Below are 12,500 nucleotides of genomic sequence, written 5' to 3' on the forward strand. Positions count from 1 at the left end.
GGCTTGGGGATAAGCAGGGGTGCTCCAAATTTCAATTTTACAGAAAGGAAAGGAACTTTGATACAAAGACCTTGGGCAGCATTGGTGGCAAATGGATGGCTGCGCGGAACCATGAAAGAAATGACAGAAAGTTATGGGAGTCATTACTACGCACCCAGCATCAAGAACGTGCATTTTGGATGCATTTTCAAAAGGAAAGAGAACGGAAAAATCTGTAGATTGAAGGTGATTGAGATAAACAAAATATTCCGTTTTTCTAAAAGCTACTGTAAAGAGTCTCTGGTTTAGAAGAAGAACCCTTACCAATGATCAAGAGAGATGCGACAGATTTCTATCATCAAAGCATTATGGTTGTCAAGATGAATCATCACTTTGATGTCTTCAACAAGTAGGATTCTTTTGATCTATAATCATCAAAAATGAGATAGCCCCATTTCATGGGATTTTTCAAGGCAAACGTCTGACAGATTAAGCGGGGTCCTCATCCCGGTTGGAGGACATATCTCTTCCTTCATCATGATGCCAGCCTAGCTTTCGGCCCAAAATCCAAGGTAAGCATGGCAAAAGTCTGGAGATGCCGGGGATTGAACCCGGGGCCTCATACATGCAAAGCATGCGCTCTACCACTGAGCTACATCCCCACTTCTGCAAGGTTTGACTGTATGATTGGAAACCCTGCATTGAACCGACGGCCACATCACCCCATTCGACTCTGCAGTATACAATGTCAGTCAGGAAAATCCTTCAGCCTTGTACCTGGATGATCTTCATGGTCTTATGTACAGATGCCTATATACAGCCTTCTTAGCGCAGTAGGCAGCGCGTCAGTCTCATAATCTGAAGGTCCTGAGTTCGATCCTCAGAGAGGGCATTTATTTCCTTCTTTTGGAATGCAAAATTCTCCGATTTTCTTGAAATGCGCAAACTATGCCTAGTTCAAAGATTTTTCCAAAGCAAATGTCTGACTATTTAAGTGGGGCTCTCACCCCAACTGCATGACAAACTTCTTCTTTCTGCATGATGGCAGGCTAGCCTTCTGGAAAAAAGCCAAGATAAGGAACAGAGGCTCCTGGAGATGCCGGGGATTGAACCCGGGACCTCATACATGCGAAGCATGCGCTCTACCACTGAGCTACATCCCCACTTTTGCACTCGAGCTGTTTGATGGATGCAAGGAATCCCTGAAACCCAGGGACTGCAAAGTCTCGATCATAATCAATGGAAGGTATTGTTTGAATAAAAGTGAAAGATATGGAAATCGAAGCAAAAAATCCTTCGAGCCGGATTTGAACCAGCGACCTAAGGATGTCTGACTTTATGCTACAGTCCTCCGCTCTACCAACTGAGCTATCGAAGGAGTGGCTGAAGTATCTTTCAGCGCTGTAATTATCTCTCGCTCAAGAAAGGTTGTGGGGGTGGGGATCAGGAGCAGATCGATGAAAATCATGAACATTACCTGCAGCTCCCTCTCAAAGTCACCAGTTCTTAGAGCACACTGTAAGGTACGTCTTATCACCCCAAAGGAGGATTTCAGACCAAAGTTCATGTTCTGTCTTGGCTTGGGGATAAGCAGGGGTGCTCCAAATTTCAATTTTACAGAAAGGAAAGGAACTTTGATACAAAGACCTTGGGCAGCATTGGTGGCAAATGGATGGCTGCGCGGAACCATGAAAGAAATGACAGAAAGTTATGGGAGTCATTACTACGCACCCAGCATCAAGAACGTGCATTTTGGATGCATTTTCAAAAGGAAAGAGAACGGAAAAATCTGTAGATTGAAGGTGATTGAGATAAACAAAATATTCCGTTTTTCTAAAAGCTACTGTAAAGAGTCTCTGGTTTAGAAGAAGAACCCTTACCAATGATCAAGAGAGATGCAACAGATTTCTATCATCAAAGCATTATGGTTGTCAAGATGAATCATCACTTTGATGTCTTCAACAAGTAGGATTCTTTTGATCTATAATCATCAAAAATGAGATAGCCCCATTTCATGGGATTTTTCAAGGCAAACGTCTGACAGATTAAGCGGGGTCCTCATCCCGGTTGGAGGACATATCTCTTCCTTCATCATGATGCCAGCCTAGCTTTCGGCCCAAAATCCAAGGTAAGCATGGCAAAAGTCTGGAGATGCCGGGGATTGAACCCGGGGCCTCATACATGCAAAGCATGCGCTCTACCACTGAGCTACATCCCCACTTCTGCAAGGTTTGACTGTATGATTGGAAACCCTGCATTGAACCGACGGCCACATCACCCCATTCGACTCTGCAGTATACAATGTCAGTCAGGAAAATCCTTCAGCCTTGTACCTGGATGATCTTCATGGTCTTATGTACAGATGCCTATATACAGCCTTCTTAGCGCAGTAGGCAGCGCGTCAGTCTCATAATCTGAAGGTCCTGAGTTCGATCCTCAGAGAGGGCATTTATTTCCTTCTTTTGGAATGCAAAATTCTCCGATTTTCTTGAAATGCGCAAACTATGCCTAGTTCAAAGATTTTTCCAAAGCAAATGTCTGACTATTTAAGTGGGGCTCTCACCCCAACTGCATGACAAACTTCTTCTTTCTGCATGATGGCAGGCTAGCCTTCTGGAAAAAAGCCAAGATAAGGAACAGAGGCTCCTGGAGATGCCGGGGATTGAACCCGGGACCTCATACATGCGAAGCATGCGCTCTACCACTGAGCTACATCCCCACTTTTGCACTCGAGCTGTTTGATGGATGCAAGGAATCCCTGAAACCCAGGGACTGCAAAGTCTCGATCATAATCAATGGAAGGTATTGTTTGAATAAAAGTGAAAGATATGGAAATCGAAGCAAAAAATCCTTCGAGCCGGATTTGAACCAGCGACCTAAGGATGTCTGACTTTATGCTACAGTCCTCCGCTCTACCAACTGAGCTATCGAAGGAGTGGCTGAAGTATCTTTCAGCGCTGTAATTATCTCTCGCTCAAGAAAGGTTGTGGGGGTGGGGATCAGGAGCAGATCGATGAAAATCATGAACATTACCTGCAGCTCCCTCTCAAAGTCACCAGTTCTTAGAGCACACTGTAAGGTACGTCTTATCACCCCAAAGGAGGATTTCAGACCAAAGTTCATGTTCTGTCTTGGCTTGGGGATAAGCAGGGGTGCTCCAAATTTCAATTTTACAGAAAGGAAAGGAACTTTGATACAAAGACCTTGGGCAGCATTGGTGGCAAATGGATGGCTGCGCGGAACCATGAAAGAAATGACAGAAAGTTATGGGAGTCATTACTACGCACCCAGCATCAAGAACGTGCATTTTGGATGCATTTTCAAAAGGAAAGAGAACGGAAAAATCTGTAGATTGAAGGTGATTGAGATAAACAAAATATTCCGTTTTTCTAAAAGCTACTGTAAAGAGTCTCTGGTTTAGAAGAAGAACCCTTACCAATGATCAAGAGAGATGCGACAGATTTCTATCATCAAAGCATTATGGTTGTCAAGATGAATCATCACTTTGATGTCTTCAACAAGTAGGATTCTTTTGATCTATAATCATCAAAAATGAGATAGCCCCATTTCATGGGATTTTTCAAGGCAAACGTCTGACAGATTAAGCGGGGTCCTCATCCCGGTTGGAGGACATATCTCTTCCTTCATCATGATGCCAGCCTAGCTTTCGGCCCAAAATCCAAGGTAAGCATGGCAAAAGTCTGGAGATGCCGGGGATTGAACCCGGGGCCTCATACATGCAAAGCATGCGCTCTACCACTGAGCTACATCCCCACTTCTGCAAGGTTTGACTGTATGATTGGAAACCCTGCATTGAACCGACGGCCACATCACCCCATTCGACTCTGCAGTATACAATGTCAGTCAGGAAAATCCTTCAGCCTTGTACCTGGATGATCTTCATGGTCTTATGTACAGATGCCTATATACAGCCTTCTTAGCGCAGTAGGCAGCGCGTCAGTCTCATAATCAGAAGGTCCTGAGTTCGATCCTCAGAGAGGGCATTTATTTCCTTCTTTTGGAATGCAAAATTCTCCGATTTTCTTGAAATGCGCAAACTATGCCTAGTTCAAAGATTTTTCCAAAGCAAATGTCTGACTATTTAAGTGGGGCTCTCACCCCAACTGCATGACAAACTTCTTCTTTCTGCATGATGGCAGGCTAGCCTTCTGGAAAAAAGCCAAGATAAGGAACAGAGGCTCCTGGAGATGCCGGGGATTGAACCCGGGACCTCATACATGCGAAGCATGCGCTCTACCACTGAGCTACATCCCCACTTTTGCACTCGAGCTGTTTGATGGATGCAAGGAATCCCTGAAACCCAGGGACTGCAAAGTCTCGATCATAATCAATGGAAGGTATTGTTTGAATAAAAGTGAAAGATATGGAAATCGAAGCAAAAAATCCTTCGAGCCGGATTTGAACCAGCGACCTAAGGATGTCTGACTTTATGCTACAGTCCTCCGCTCTACCAACTGAGCTATCGAAGGAGTGGCTGAAGTATCTTTCAGCGCTGTAATTATCTCTCGCTCAAGAAAGGTTGTGGGGGTGGGGATCAGGAGCAGATCGATGAAAATCATGAACATTACCTGCAGCTCCCTCTCAAAGTCACCAGTTCTTAGAGCACACTGTAAGGTACGTCTTATCACCCCAAAGGAGGATTTCAGACCAAAGTTCATGTTCTGTCTTGGCTTGGGGATAAGCAGGGGTGCTCCAAATTTCAATTTTACAGAAAGGAAAGGAACTTTGATACAAAGACCTTGGGCAGCATTGGTGGCAAATGGATGGCTGCGCGGAACCATGAAAGAAATGACAGAAAGTTATGGGAGTCATTACTACGCACCCAGCATCAAGAACGTGCATTTTGGATGCATTTTCAAAAGGAAAGAGAACGGAAAAATCTGTAGATTGAAGGTGATTGAGATAAACAAAATATTCCGTTTTTCTAAAAGCTACTGTAAAGAGTCTCTGGTTTAGAAGAAGAACCCTTACCAATGATCAAGAGAGATGCGACAGATTTCTATCATCAAAGCATTATGGTTGTCAAGATGAATCATCACTTTGATGTCTTCAACAAGTAGGATTCTTTTGATCTATAATCATCAAAAATGAGATAGCCCCATTTCATGGGATTTTTCAAGGCAAACGTCTGACAGATTAAGCGGGGTCCTCATCCCGGTTGGAGGACATATCTCTTCCTTCATCATGATGCCAGCCTAGCTTTCGGCCCAAAATCCAAGGTAAGCATGGCAAAAGTCTGGAGATGCCGGGGATTGAACCCGGGGCCTCATACATGCAAAGCATGCGCTCTACCACTGAGCTACATCCCCACTTCTGCAAGGTTTGACTGTATGATTGGAAACCCTGCATTGAACCGACGGCCACATCACCCCATTCGACTCTGCAGTATACAATGTCAGTCAGGAAAATCCTTCAGCCTTGTACCTGGATGATCTTCATGGTCTTATGTACAGATGCCTATATACAGCCTTCTTAGCGCAGTAGGCAGCGCGTCAGTCTCATAATCTGAAGGTCCTGAGTTCGATCCTCAGAGAGGGCATTTATTTCCTTCTTTTGGAATGCAAAATTCTCCGATTTTCTTGAAATGCGCAAACTATGCCTAGTTCAAAGATTTTTCCAAAGCAAATGTCTGACTATTTAAGTGGGGCTCTCACCCCAACTGCATGACAAACTTCTTCTTTCTGCATGATGGCAGGCTAGCCTTCTGGAAAAAAGCCAAGATAAGGAACAGAGGCTCCTGGAGATGCCGGGGATTGAACCCGGGACCTCATACATGCGAAGCATGCGCTCTACCACTGAGCTACATCCCCACTTTTGCACTCGAGCTGTTTGATGGATGCAAGGAATCCCTGAAACCCAGGGACTGCAAAGTCTCGATCATAATCAATGGAAGGTATTGTTTGAATAAAAGTGAAAGATATGGAAATCGAAGCAAAAAATCCTTCGAGCCGGATTTGAACCAGCGACCTAAGGATGTCTGACTTTATGCTACAGTCCTCCGCTCTACCAACTGAGCTATCGAAGGAGTGGCTGAAGTATCTTTCAGCGCTGTAATTATCTCTCGCTCAAGAAAGGTTGTGGGGGTGGGGATCAGGAGCAGATCGATGAAAATCATGAACATTACCTGCAGCTCCCTCTCAAAGTCACCAGTTCTTAGAGCACACTGTAAGGTACGTCTTATCACCCCAAAGGAGGATTTCAGACCAAAGTTCATGTTCTGTCTTGGCTTGGGGATAAGCAGGGGTGCTCCAAATTTCAATTTTACAGAAAGGAAAGGAACTTTGATACAAAGACCTTGGGCAGCATTGGTGGCAAATGGATGGCTGCGCGGAACCATGAAAGAAATGACAGAAAGTTATGGGAGTCATTACTACGCACCCAGCATCAAGAACGTGCATTTTGGATGCATTTTCAAAAGGAAAGAGAACGGAAAAATCTGTAGATTGAAGGTGATTGAGATAAACAAAATATTCCGTTTTTCTAAAAGCTACTGTAAAGAGTCTCTGGTTTAGAAGAAGAACCCTTACCAATGATCAAGAGAGATGCGACAGATTTCTATCATCAAAGCATTATGGTTGTCAAGATGAATCATCACTTTGATGTCTTCAACAAGTAGGATTCTTTTGATCTATAATCATCAAAAATGAGATAGCCCCATTTCATGGGATTTTTCAAGGCAAACGTCTGACAGATTAAGCGGGGTCCTCATCCCGGTTGGAGGACATATCTCTTCCTTCATCATGATGCCAGCCTAGCTTTCGGCCCAAAATCCAAGGTAAGCATGGCAAAAGTCTGGAGATGCCGGGGATTGAACCCGGGGCCTCATACATGCAAAGCATGCGCTCTACCACTGAGCTACATCCCCACTTCTGCAAGGTTTGACTGTATGATTGGAAACCCTGCATTGAACCGACGGCCACATCACCCCATTCGACTCTGCAGTATACAATGTCAGTCAGGAAAATCCTTCAGCCTTGTACCTGGATGATCTTCATGGTCTTATGTACAGATGCCTATATACAGCCTTCTTAGCGCAGTAGGCAGCGCGTCAGTCTCATAATCAGAAGGTCCTGAGTTCGATCCTCAGAGAGGGCATTTATTTCCTTCTTTTGGAATGCAAAATTCTCCGATTTTCTTGAAATGCGCAAACTATGCCTAGTTCAAAGATTTTTCCAAAGCAAATGTCTGACTATTTAAGTGGGGCTCTCACCCCAACTGCATGACAAACTTCTTCTTTCTGCATGATGGCAGGCTAGCCTTCTGGAAAAAAGCCAAGATAAGGAACAGAGGCTCCTGGAGATGCCGGGGATTGAACCCGGGACCTCATACATGCGAAGCATGCGCTCTACCACTGAGCTACATCCCCACTTTTGCACTCGAGCTGTTTGATGGATGCAAGGAATCCCTGAAACCCAGGGACTGCAAAGTCTCGATCATAATCAATGGAAGGTATTGTTTGAATAAAAGTGAAAGATATGGAAATCGAAGCAAAAAATCCTTCGAGCCGGATTTGAACCAGCGACCTAAGGATGTCTGACTTTATGCTACAGTCCTCCGCTCTACCAACTGAGCTATCGAAGGAGTGGCTGAAGTATCTTTCAGCGCTGTAATTATCTCTCGCTCAAGAAAGGTTGTGGGGGTGGGGATCAGGAGCAGATCGATGAAAATCATGAACATTACCTGCAGCTCCCTCTCAAAGTCACCAGTTCTTAGAGCACACTGTAAGGTACGTCTTATCACCCCAAAGGAGGATTTCAGACCAAAGTTCATGTTCTGTCTTGGCTTGGGGATAAGCAGGGGTGCTCCAAATTTCAATTTTACAGAAAGGAAAGGAACTTTGATACAAAGACCTTGGGCAGCATTGGTGGCAAATGGATGGCTGCGCGGAACCATGAAAGAAATGACAGAAAGTTATGGGAGTCATTACTACGCACCCAGCATCAAGAACGTGCATTTTGGATGCATTTTCAAAAGGAAAGAGAACGGAAAAATCTGTAGATTGAAGGTGATTGAGATAAACAAAATATTCCGTTTTTCTAAAAGCTACTGTAAAGAGTCTCTGGTTTAGAAGAAGAACCCTTACCAATGATCAAGAGAGATGCGACAGATTTCTATCATCAAAGCATTATGGTTGTCAAGATGAATCATCACTTTGATGTCTTCAACAAGTAGGATTCTTTTGATCTATAATCATCAAAAATGAGATAGCCCCATTTCATGGGATTTTTCAAGGCAAACGTCTGACAGATTAAGCGGGGTCCTCATCCCGGTTGGAGGACATATCTCTTCCTTCATCATGATGCCAGCCTAGCTTTCGGCCCAAAATCCAAGGTAAGCATGGCAAAAGTCTGGAGATGCCGGGGATTGAACCCGGGGCCTCATACATGCAAAGCATGCGCTCTACCACTGAGCTACATCCCCACTTCTGCAAGGTTTGACTGTATGATTGGAAACCCTGCATTGAACCGACGGCCACATCACCCCATTCGACTCTGCAGTATACAATGTCAGTCAGGAAAATCCTTCAGCCTTGTACCTGGATGATCTTCATGGTCTTATGTACAGATGCCTATATACAGCCTTCTTAGCGCAGTAGGCAGCGCGTCAGTCTCATAATCTGAAGGTCCTGAGTTCGATCCTCAGAGAGGGCATTTATTTCCTTCTTTTGGAATGCAAAATTCTCCGATTTTCTTGAAATGCGCAAACTATGCCTAGTTCAAAGATTTTTCCAAAGCAAATGTCTGACTATTTAAGTGGGGCTCTCACCCCAACTGCATGACAAACTTCTTCTTTCTGCATGATGGCAGGCTAGCCTTCTGGAAAAAAGCCAAGATAAGGAACAGAGGCTCCTGGAGATGCCGGGGATTGAACCCGGGACCTCATACATGCGAAGCATGCGCTCTACCACTGAGCTACATCCCCACTTTTGCACTCGAGCTGTTTGATGGATGCAAGGAATCCCTGAAACCCAGGGACTGCAAAGTCTCGATCATAATCAATGGAAGGTATTGTTTGAATAAAAGTGAAAGATATGGAAATCGAAGCAAAAAATCCTTCGAGCCGGATTTGAACCAGCGACCTAAGGATGTCTGACTTTATGCTACAGTCCTCCGCTCTACCAACTGAGCTATCGAAGGAGTGGCTGAAGTATCTTTCAGCGCTGTAATTATCTCTCGCTCAAGAAAGGTTGTGGGGGTGGGGATCAGGAGCAGATCGATGAAAATCATGAACATTACCTGCAGCTCCCTCTCAAAGTCACCAGTTCTTAGAGCACACTGTAAGGTACGTCTTATCACCCCAAAGGAGGATTTCAGACCAAAGTTCATGTTCTGTCTTGGCTTGGGGATAAGCAGGGGTGCTCCAAATTTCAATTTTACAGAAAGGAAAGGAACTTTGATACAAAGACCTTGGGCAGCATTGGTGGCAAATGGATGGCTGCGCGGAACCATGAAAGAAATGACAGAAAGTTATGGGAGTCATTACTACGCACCCAGCATCAAGAACGTGCATTTTGGATGCATTTTCAAAAGGAAAGAGAACGGAAAAATCTGTAGATTGAAGGTGATTGAGATAAACAAAATATTCCGTTTTTCTAAAAGCTACTGTAAAGAGTCTCTGGTTTAGAAGAAGAACCCTTACCAATGATCAAGAGAGATGCAACAGATTTCTATCATCAAAGCATTATGGTTGTCAAGATGAATCATCACTTTGATGTCTTCAACAAGTAGGATTCTTTTGATCTATAATCATCAAAAATGAGATAGCCCCATTTCATGGGATTTTTCAAGGCAAACGTCTGACAGATTAAGCGGGGTCCTCATCCCGGTTGGAGGACATATCTCTTCCTTCATCATGATGCCAGCCTAGCTTTCGGCCCAAAATCCAAGGTAAGCATGGCAAAAGTCTGGAGATGCCGGGGATTGAACCCAGGGCCTCATACATGCAAAGCATGCGCTCTACCACTGAGCTACATCCCCACTTCTGCAAGGTTTGACTGTATGATTGGAAACCCTGCATTGAACCGACGGCCACATCACCCCATTCGACTCTGCAGTATACAATGTCAGTCAGGAAAATCCTTCAGCCTTGTACCTGGATGATCTTCATGGTCTTATGTACAGATGCCTATATACAGCCTTCTTAGCGCAGTAGGCAGCGCGTCAGTCTCATAATCTGAAGGTCCTGAGTTCGATCCTCAGAGAGGGCATTTATTTCCTTCTTTTGGAATGCAAAATTCTCCGATTTTCTTGAAATGCGCAAACTATGCCTAGTTCAAAGATTTTTCCAAAGCAAATGTCTGACTATTTAAGTGGGGCTCTCACCCCAACTGCATGACAAACTTCTTCTTTCTGCATGATGGCAGGCTAGCCTTCTGGAAAAAAGCCAAGATAAGGAACAGAGGCTCCTGGAGATGCCGGGGATTGAACCCGGGACCTCATACATGCGAAGCATGCGCTCTACCACTGAGCTACATCCCCACTTTTGCACTCGAGCTGTTTGATGGATGCAAGGAATCCCTGAAACCCAGGGACTGCAAAGTCTCGATCATAATCAATGGAAGGTATTGTTTGAATAAAAGTGAAAGATATGGAAATCGAAGCAAAAAATCCTTCGAGCCGGATTTGAACCAGCGACCTAAGGATGTCTGACTTTATGCTACAGTCCTCCGCTCTACCAACTGAGCTATCGAAGGAGTGGCTGAAGTATCTTTCAGCGCTGTAATTATCTCTCGCTCAAGAAAGGTTGTGGGGGTGGGGATCAGGAGCAGATCGATGAAAATCATGAACATTACCTGCAGCTCCCTCTCAAAGTCACCAGTTCTTAGAGCACACTGTAAGGTACGTCTTATCACCCCAAAGGAGGATTTCAGACCAAAGTTCATGTTCTGTCTTGGCTTGGGGATAAGCAGGGGTGCTCCAAATTTCAATTTTACAGAAAGGAAAGGAACTTTGATACAAAGACCTTGGGCAGCATTGGTGGCAAATGGATGGCTGCGCGGAACCATGAAAGAAATGACAGAAAGTTATGGGAGTCATTACTACGCACCCAGCATCAAGAACGTGCATTTTGGATGCATTTTCAAAAGGAAAGAGAACGGAAAAATCTGTAGATTGAAGGTGATTGAGATAAACAAAATATTCCGTTTTTCTAAAAGCTACTGTAAAGAGTCTCTGGTTTAGAAGAAGAACCCTTACCAATGATCAAGAGAGATGCGACAGATTTCTATCATCAAAGCATTATGGTTGTCAAGATGAATCATCACTTTGATGTCTTCAACAAGTAGGATTCTTTTGATCTATAATCATCAAAAATGAGATAGCCCCATTTCATGGGATTTTTCAAGGCAAACGTCTGACAGATTAAGCGGGGTCCTCATCCCGGTTGGAGGACATATCTCTTCCTTCATCATGATGCCAGCCTAGCTTTCGGCCCAAAATCCAAGGTAAGCATGGCAAAAGTCTGGAGATGCCGGGGATTGAACCCGGGGCCTCATACATGCAAAGCATGCGCTCTACCACTGAGCTACATCCCCACTTCTGCAAGGTTTGACTGTATGATTGGAAACCCTGCATTGAACCGACGGCCACATCACCCCATTCGACTCTGCAGTATACAATGTCAGTCAGGAAAATCCTTCAGCCTTGTACCTGGATGATCTTCATGGTCTTATGTACAGATGCCTATATACAGCCTTCTTAGCGCAGTAGGCAGCGCGTCAGTCTCATAATCAGAAGGTCCTGAGTTCGATCCTCAGAGAGGGCATTTATTTCCTTCTTTTGGAATGCAAAATTCTCCGATTTTCTTGAAATGCGCAAACTATGCCTAGTTCAAAGATTTTTCCAAAGCAAATGTCTGACTATTTAAGTGGGGCTCTCACCCCAACTGCATGACAAACTTCTTCTTTCTGCATGATGGCAGGCTAGCCTTCTGGAAAAAAGCCAAGATAAGGAACAGAGGCTCCTGGAGATGCCGGGGATTGAACCCGGGACCTCATACATGCGAAGCATGCGCTCTACCACTGAGCTACATCCCCACTTTTGCACTCGAGCTGTTTGATGGATGCAAGGAATCCCTGAAACCCAGGGACTGCAAAGTCTCGATCATAATCAATGGAAGGTATTGTTTGAATAAAAGTGAAAGATATGGAAATCGAAGCAAAAAATCCTTCGAGCCGGATTTGAACCAGCGACCTAAGGATGTCTGACTTTATGCTACAGTCCTCCGCTCTACCAACTGAGCTATCGAAGGAGTGGCTGAAGTATCTTTCAGCGCTGTAATTATCTCTCGCTCAAGAAAGGTTGTGGGGGTGGGGATCAGGAGCAGATCGATGAAAATCATGAACATTACCTGCAGCTCCCTCTCAAAGTCACCAGTTCTTAGAGCACACTGTAAGGTACGTCTTATCACCCCAAAGGAGGATTTCAGACCAAAGTTCATGTTCTGTCTTGGCTTGGGGATAAGCAGGGGTGCTCCAAATTTCAATTTTACAGAAAGGAAAG

General features: G+C 44.5%; 23 non-coding genes across 23 annotated transcripts; all 23 read right to left on the bottom strand.

The window, feature by feature from the left end:
* Positions 1-569: 569 nt before the first annotated feature.
* On the bottom strand, positions 570-641 carry TRNAA-UGC (transfer RNA alanine (anticodon UGC)). Its single transcript has one exon. It is a non-coding gene; the product is annotated as a tRNA-Ala (tRNA).
* A 429-nt stretch (positions 642-1,070) lies between these two features.
* On the bottom strand, positions 1,071-1,142 carry TRNAA-CGC (transfer RNA alanine (anticodon CGC)). Its single transcript has one exon. It is a non-coding gene; the product is annotated as a tRNA-Ala (tRNA).
* A 129-nt stretch (positions 1,143-1,271) lies between these two features.
* TRNAY-GUA (transfer RNA tyrosine (anticodon GUA)) lies at positions 1,272-1,357 on the bottom strand. The gene is given in 2 exon segments: positions 1,272-1,307; positions 1,321-1,357. It is a non-coding gene; the product is annotated as a tRNA-Tyr (tRNA).
* A 768-nt stretch (positions 1,358-2,125) lies between these two features.
* On the bottom strand, positions 2,126-2,197 carry TRNAA-UGC (transfer RNA alanine (anticodon UGC)). The gene has a single exon. It is a non-coding gene; the product is annotated as a tRNA-Ala (tRNA).
* Positions 2,198-2,626: 429 nt separating this feature from the next.
* TRNAA-CGC (transfer RNA alanine (anticodon CGC)) lies at positions 2,627-2,698 on the bottom strand. Its single transcript has one exon. It is a non-coding gene; the product is annotated as a tRNA-Ala (tRNA).
* A 129-nt stretch (positions 2,699-2,827) lies between these two features.
* On the bottom strand, positions 2,828-2,913 carry TRNAY-GUA (transfer RNA tyrosine (anticodon GUA)). Its single transcript is given in 2 exon segments — positions 2,828-2,863; positions 2,877-2,913. It is a non-coding gene; the product is annotated as a tRNA-Tyr (tRNA).
* Positions 2,914-3,681: 768 nt separating this feature from the next.
* TRNAA-UGC (transfer RNA alanine (anticodon UGC)) lies at positions 3,682-3,753 on the bottom strand. The gene has a single exon. It is a non-coding gene; the product is annotated as a tRNA-Ala (tRNA).
* Positions 3,754-4,182: 429 nt separating this feature from the next.
* Positions 4,183-4,254, bottom strand: TRNAA-CGC (transfer RNA alanine (anticodon CGC)). Its single transcript has one exon. It is a non-coding gene; the product is annotated as a tRNA-Ala (tRNA).
* A 129-nt stretch (positions 4,255-4,383) lies between these two features.
* Positions 4,384-4,469, bottom strand: TRNAY-GUA (transfer RNA tyrosine (anticodon GUA)). The gene is given in 2 exon segments: positions 4,384-4,419; positions 4,433-4,469. It is a non-coding gene; the product is annotated as a tRNA-Tyr (tRNA).
* A 768-nt stretch (positions 4,470-5,237) lies between these two features.
* On the bottom strand, positions 5,238-5,309 carry TRNAA-UGC (transfer RNA alanine (anticodon UGC)). The gene has a single exon. It is a non-coding gene; the product is annotated as a tRNA-Ala (tRNA).
* A 429-nt stretch (positions 5,310-5,738) lies between these two features.
* On the bottom strand, positions 5,739-5,810 carry TRNAA-CGC (transfer RNA alanine (anticodon CGC)). Its single transcript has one exon. It is a non-coding gene; the product is annotated as a tRNA-Ala (tRNA).
* Positions 5,811-5,939: 129 nt separating this feature from the next.
* On the bottom strand, positions 5,940-6,025 carry TRNAY-GUA (transfer RNA tyrosine (anticodon GUA)). Its single transcript is given in 2 exon segments — positions 5,940-5,975; positions 5,989-6,025. It is a non-coding gene; the product is annotated as a tRNA-Tyr (tRNA).
* A 768-nt stretch (positions 6,026-6,793) lies between these two features.
* Positions 6,794-6,865, bottom strand: TRNAA-UGC (transfer RNA alanine (anticodon UGC)). The gene has a single exon. It is a non-coding gene; the product is annotated as a tRNA-Ala (tRNA).
* Positions 6,866-7,294: 429 nt separating this feature from the next.
* Positions 7,295-7,366, bottom strand: TRNAA-CGC (transfer RNA alanine (anticodon CGC)). Its single transcript has one exon. It is a non-coding gene; the product is annotated as a tRNA-Ala (tRNA).
* Positions 7,367-7,495: 129 nt separating this feature from the next.
* Positions 7,496-7,581, bottom strand: TRNAY-GUA (transfer RNA tyrosine (anticodon GUA)). Its single transcript is given in 2 exon segments — positions 7,496-7,531; positions 7,545-7,581. It is a non-coding gene; the product is annotated as a tRNA-Tyr (tRNA).
* A 768-nt stretch (positions 7,582-8,349) lies between these two features.
* Positions 8,350-8,421, bottom strand: TRNAA-UGC (transfer RNA alanine (anticodon UGC)). The gene has a single exon. It is a non-coding gene; the product is annotated as a tRNA-Ala (tRNA).
* A 429-nt stretch (positions 8,422-8,850) lies between these two features.
* Positions 8,851-8,922, bottom strand: TRNAA-CGC (transfer RNA alanine (anticodon CGC)). Its single transcript has one exon. It is a non-coding gene; the product is annotated as a tRNA-Ala (tRNA).
* Positions 8,923-9,051: 129 nt separating this feature from the next.
* Positions 9,052-9,137, bottom strand: TRNAY-GUA (transfer RNA tyrosine (anticodon GUA)). Its single transcript is given in 2 exon segments — positions 9,052-9,087; positions 9,101-9,137. It is a non-coding gene; the product is annotated as a tRNA-Tyr (tRNA).
* A 1,269-nt stretch (positions 9,138-10,406) lies between these two features.
* On the bottom strand, positions 10,407-10,478 carry TRNAA-CGC (transfer RNA alanine (anticodon CGC)). The gene has a single exon. It is a non-coding gene; the product is annotated as a tRNA-Ala (tRNA).
* Positions 10,479-10,607: 129 nt separating this feature from the next.
* TRNAY-GUA (transfer RNA tyrosine (anticodon GUA)) lies at positions 10,608-10,693 on the bottom strand. The gene is given in 2 exon segments: positions 10,608-10,643; positions 10,657-10,693. It is a non-coding gene; the product is annotated as a tRNA-Tyr (tRNA).
* A 768-nt stretch (positions 10,694-11,461) lies between these two features.
* Positions 11,462-11,533, bottom strand: TRNAA-UGC (transfer RNA alanine (anticodon UGC)). Its single transcript has one exon. It is a non-coding gene; the product is annotated as a tRNA-Ala (tRNA).
* Positions 11,534-11,962: 429 nt separating this feature from the next.
* Positions 11,963-12,034, bottom strand: TRNAA-CGC (transfer RNA alanine (anticodon CGC)). Its single transcript has one exon. It is a non-coding gene; the product is annotated as a tRNA-Ala (tRNA).
* Positions 12,035-12,163: 129 nt separating this feature from the next.
* TRNAY-GUA (transfer RNA tyrosine (anticodon GUA)) lies at positions 12,164-12,249 on the bottom strand. Its single transcript is given in 2 exon segments — positions 12,164-12,199; positions 12,213-12,249. It is a non-coding gene; the product is annotated as a tRNA-Tyr (tRNA).
* Positions 12,250-12,500: the final 251 nt, after the last annotated feature.

This window comes from Triturus cristatus, chromosome 4_1 (genome assembly GCF_964204655.1).
Source record: "Triturus cristatus chromosome 4_1, aTriCri1.1, whole genome shotgun sequence".
Lineage (NCBI taxonomy): Eukaryota > Metazoa > Chordata > Amphibia > Caudata > Salamandridae > Triturus > Triturus cristatus.